Source organism: Triturus cristatus, chromosome 3_2 (genome assembly GCF_964204655.1).
Source record: "Triturus cristatus chromosome 3_2, aTriCri1.1, whole genome shotgun sequence".
Lineage (NCBI taxonomy): Eukaryota > Metazoa > Chordata > Amphibia > Caudata > Salamandridae > Triturus > Triturus cristatus.
The window spans coordinates 1229279061-1229284822 of NC_140584.1; the positions used below are offsets into that span (position 1 = coordinate 1229279061).

At 40.7% G+C, this 5762-nt stretch overlaps 1 pseudogene; it reads left to right on the forward strand.

Annotated features, from left to right (window-relative positions):
* Window positions 1–2248: 2248 nt before the first annotated feature.
* Window positions 2249–3451, forward strand: LOC146859530 (proliferation-associated protein 2G4 pseudogene; annotated as a pseudogene).
* Window positions 3452–5762: the final 2311 nt, after the last annotated feature.

A 5762-nucleotide genomic window follows, 5' to 3' on the forward strand; every position in this document is an offset into this window, starting at 1 on the left:
TGTGTTTCGTCGCATACACTGGGACTGGAAACCCATGCCAGTAAGGGCCAAGACATATTAGTAAGCCAAATTATAAGGGGTGAAAAAGTGACATCCTTGATCACCTGCTGATTGGTGATGGAGGAAAACATTTGCGACGACAAAGTGAAAGAGCTAAATACCAATCTATGACCGTATGTTGGTTAAAAAACTGTGATGACACTTATCTGACATTAATTAAAGAACAGCCCAACATAACTACTGTACATTGTCAGATGCAAGCACAAAAACACAAAAAACTGACAATAGGTGATGGAAGAGTGATCAATATGTCCACCTTAAAGCCCAAAGTCATGTGTATGTGAGAACGCATTTCAAATACCTCTACAATCTTTGGTATATATTCCTCTATGAAATTAAAGAGAACTATCATTAGGACACACTCTTAATATACATGCCTACTTCCATTTCTGAATCTGACACGCAGATGGAAAACCTACTTCTTATGTGGTGATAATTCCAAACCACAATGGGTAAAATATCTGTCCTCTGCGTTAAAATATGATCATCATTCATGAAGGGTCTCTGACCAATCCACGAGCTCTGAAAATATATATATATCTGGGGATGTAATAATGTATAAACTTCTCCGAAGAAAATGCTCGTATCTATCATTAGTTAAGATCCATATGGTACTGAAAAGCACAAATATCAACTTTTGAGCCAGAAATCACTAGGTCCCATGTGCGCAACACCGCCTTATTCATCTCAATAACTACCATAACACACCGTCCAGCCACAACCTCTATGAGGTCATGCTTGCTTGTTCAAAACGCGAACGCGTGTCCCCGCTCTGCATATCCATAACATTGTCAGAGTTGCAACACGTGCACTAACGTATCTCACTATTTCTAACATCTCAGAGAGTGTCAACCATCACCACTATCTGGCTCAACATCCAAGACTTAGCCAATGGAACCGTATATGCCCCATTGAGATCACAACACATATCCATATATCAAGTTGGGCACTTGTGCGCAACGCCACCTTGTCAATCCCAATCACTAAAGGGAGTATAATAAACCCGCTATCATAACACACCATCCAGCCACAACCTCTATAAAGTCATGCTTACTTATTCGAAATGCGTGTCCCTGCTTTACATACCCATTATATCGTCAGGGTTGCAGCACGTGCGCTCACGTATCAAACTATTCCTAACATCTCAGAAAATATCCACGTCACCACTATCCGAATCAGTCGTCCGACACTTAGCTAATGGAACCATATATGTCCCATCAAGATCCCAATACAAATTCATATGTCATGCACCCAATAGGCACCAAGATATTTAAAAGATGCCTTCATAACACATGCCAAATTCGTATTTGTACATCGCACAAGTATACTATTTCAAACTACCCGCATAGTCCTTCAAAGTTTAACAATGTATCCACAATCAATTATCCCTTACCGTAAGGACAGCTCCATCATCCACGTAGCCCAAAAAATGACTCTCAAGTCCGAGAACACAGAGGAAATGAGTGCTACCTCCTTTATACAATCTCTCACAGCTGGGAGTCATCAAAATAGAAAAAGGACACATATTGTCTCTAAAATGGGTGCCATCTTGAAATTCCAAATAAGAACCAAAATCTTCAAAATCATCACACAACTGCACTGTATTCAAAGTTCTTACAGTGCTATTTGACCCAAACTTTGGCATATAGTTACACTACTTATATTCTTCTGTATACAGTGCAAAATGTTCAGCAAATTAATTGTGATTAAGAAAGTACCAAAATGGGCCCCATCTTGAAACGTGTTTCACCGTGTTTGTGGTATGCTTTCCAATAATTGAGGAGGCAAACATCACCCTTTAAGTGTATGAAAGGGCGTGAGGTCACTTTCAAAATTCATCAAGATGGTGTGACAAAACCTCTAAATGCAGTGTTGTTTGTGATATATTAACTATACATTTTTCCGTCCCCTAAATACTTTCAATTAGATTTAGGTTCCTATATTTTTTATATAAGAAAAATATAACCGAAAAGTAGACATAATGATTTTTAACAGAAGAGAAAAAAAGTGTTGAACTTGAGTTAAGAAAATGGGCAACCGAAAATCATTTATTGTATTACATACTTATGTTAATTATTATCCACACTGAAAATGCAGTAATGGGCATTTCATCTTCTCAAAAAATAATGCAGCTGCTGATCCACATTTAACCCAATCTCCTTAGTATAATAATCAAATTGCAACCGTCCTGTGCCATCGCGCGTTGCTCGCTGAAGATGTCGTGGGATGATCAGTCGCAGGAGCAGACCATCGCCGAGGACCTGGTTGTGACCAAGTACAAGATGGGCGGCGACATCGCCAACCGGGTCCTCCGGACTGTAATTGATGCCGCCACTTGTGGGTGCTCGGTCCTGAGTCTTTGTGAGAAGGGTGATGCTCTGATCATGGAGGAGACCGGTAAAATCTTCAAAAAGGAGAAGGAAATGAAAAAGGGTATTGCTTTCCCAACCAGTATATCTGTAATCACTGTGTCTGCCACTTCTCTCCCTTGAAGAGTGACCAAGATTATTTAAGGAAGGTGACTTGGTCAAAATTGATCTGGGAGTCCATGTGGATGGCTTTATTGCCAATGTTGCCCACAGCTTCGTTGTGGGTGCCACAAAGGAAACTCCAATTATTGGATGCAAAGCTAATGTTCTGAAGGCAGCACACTTATGTGCAGAGGCTGCATTGCGTTTGGTGAAACCAGGGAACCAGAACTCTCAGGTAACCGAGGCCTGGAATAAAATTGCTCAGTCATTTAACTGTTCCGCTGTTGATGGGATGTTGTCACATCAGCTGAAGCAGCATGTGATCGATGGCGAGAAAACGATCATCCAAAACCACACCGACCAACAAAAGAAGCACCATGAAAAGGCTGAGTTTGAGGTGCATGAACTTTATGCCGTAGATGTCCTTGTTAGCACTGGAGAGGGAAAGCCAAAGGATGCTGGGCAGAGGACCACCATATGCAAAAGTTATCCTTCCAAGCAATACGGTTTGAAGATGAAACCTCCCGTGCCTTCTTCAGTGAGGTTGAACGACGATTTGATGCAATGCCGTTTACTCTCAGGGCATTTGAGGATGAGAAGAAAGTCAGAATGGGTGTGGTTGAATGTGCCAAACATGACCTGTTGCAGCCCTTTAATGTCCTTTATGAGAAGGAAGGGGAGTTTGTGGCCCAGTTCAAGTTCACGGTGCTGCTGATGGCTAATGGCCCTATGAGGATCACCAGCGGCCCACTGGAGCCTGAATTATACAAGTCTGAACTGGATGTGCAGGATATCGAGCTGACGCCACTATTGCTGAGTTTCGCAAGCCGGAGAACCCAGAAAAAGAAAAAAAGAAGGCCTCCAAGAATGCAGAAAATGCCACCAGTGGAGGTGCCAAAGAGATTAAAACCACTGACTGAGGCCCTTCCCAATTTCCTCATTCCAATTTGCCAGTGGTTTTTAAGTATTTGCATCCACCCTGTCCCTCTTTCTCCCCTTTCACGAACAAACAACAAAGGGGGCCTGTTTTGTCATAGGAGCTTCGGACTTCCCACTGCGTACAGTCAGCATCTTTGGACACTGAGGGAGGTGGCTCTACTTCAGACTATTTAAAAACACGAATTAATAAAAAAAGCAGTCTAAAACTGCTCTCTTCCTAAAAAAAAAAAAAAAAATCAAATTGCAACAACGGCGGACCTTTCTTGCCGCACCTCACACCAGTTCAAATAATTGTAATGACCGTGCAATCAACCCCAACACCAGCCGTTGAGAGGCGTCGCTGTGTTCAAGATCAAAAGAGATTATGAATAGATGGGGGTGCACAGTTCAGAGAGTCCAAGGGGCAAGTAGTTGTAGAAAAATAACTTATTTATTTTATCTTTAAAGAGTTCATCTGGTATAAAAATGTCCAGACAACGCGTTTCATTCCCCCATAGGGAACTTCATCAGTGCTGCAACATGACAAGACAACATATATATTACATTCAAATCATGAGACACAGGACTTACACGACAAATAAATGTATCAAAATTGTATCAAAACACTATCTCCAACAGACCATCACAAAAATAAAAACAAACATCCAACAATTGACTAATACATATAAAATTACATATAAGATCACAAATCAACACTTAATTTAAATATAAACAATTATATATACAAAAAGAGCAACCTGAAGGTCTATTAATACACTTTCGGTTATTTCGTATTTGAAAAAACACACTCCACATACCAAAATTGCAACAATCCCAAATTATGCAATCCAGAAATGTAATGCATACTTTCAACAAATATCAACAGCCAACAGGTGAGTGGATCATATTCTAAGTTTATAATTGTTCAATTCTATGTATTAGAATAGAAGATATTAAACAGCCTCAAAACTTGTAAATAGTCCCAAATCATAATATCATATACCTATGGTCAATAATCATACCCTAACAAATGGACATTAACTTGTGCCCACAGCCATAAAATCCTATTGTACGTTGTTTAAGCCAACTCTCTTTCGTCCAAACCCTAGGATAACTAGGGATCAGTAAATTTCTCAGTGCGACTCCTCATCTATAAGTAAAGTCTGGTCTGTCTGAAATCGCATCACTGAGCGATTTGTCTGCTCTGAGAATGTGCCAAAGCTTGTTGAGACTACGTACTAACACGCCTGACCAGGCGTTATAACCAGTCACCATACGTATCTTCTCATTTTTATAGCTAGGTTTGGTGTGCTCCCTTCAAGAGTCCTGTCTCTTTACACTATTATCTCTCTGTTCAGCTTTCCGAAGTGTATTTTTGCCATACCCCTTTCTCTGGAAGCCGGAGCCAACACACCTTTCTTACTTTCCTCAAATTCCGGATCTTGGCTGTAATTTTGTCTAACCCTGATTAGTTCTCCAAAGGGAATTTACATAATTTGGTGAGCAGGATGTGCACTGGACGCTTGCAACAGTGCGTTTCACCCTGTCTTTTTACGAAACAATCTACTTTGGATCTTATTCTCCTTGATATAAAGTTCAACATCTAAAAATGAGATCTTGCTTGTGCTAAACTCAAAGGTGAATCTGATGTTAAATTCCGTTTCATTGATGTATTTGAAAAAATCCATCAGTTTATCTGTCGTGCCAGTCCAAATCATGAGGCAATCATCGATGTACCTGATCCAATACAGGATAGAGTCCTTCCATTCGGCTCCCATCAGACCCCAGATTCTTATCTCTTTGAACCAACCCATGAAGAGGTTGGCATAAAATGGAGAAAATCTTTAGCCCATGGCAACCCCCTGTTTCTGCCTGTACCACTTTTCTTTGAACAAAACAACATTATTGTCCAAAATGATCTCAATCATACTGATCAGCATCTCTGTGTGGTTCCGTGCACTAGCCGAACTAGTGTTGAGTAACTTTCTGATGGCACGCAAACCAATCTCTCTTCTAGTGCTTGTGAACAACGCCGTAACATCTAGGGTAACCAAAGTCATGTTTTGTTCACAATTCAGGTCTGTCAGTATCCCTAGAATATGTTTTGTGTCACGGATGTACGAAGGCAAGTTCTTAACAATTGGTTTCAGAAATGTGTCCACATATTCCGATACTCTTTCGATCGGCCCATCATTACCAGATGTGTTGGGTCTCTTAGGGGGAGAAGAAAGGTATTTGTGTATCTTGGGAAGCGTGTAAATGCAACGAGAACCTAGGACAGTCAACTCTCAAGTAAGCCAGCTCATTGTCATC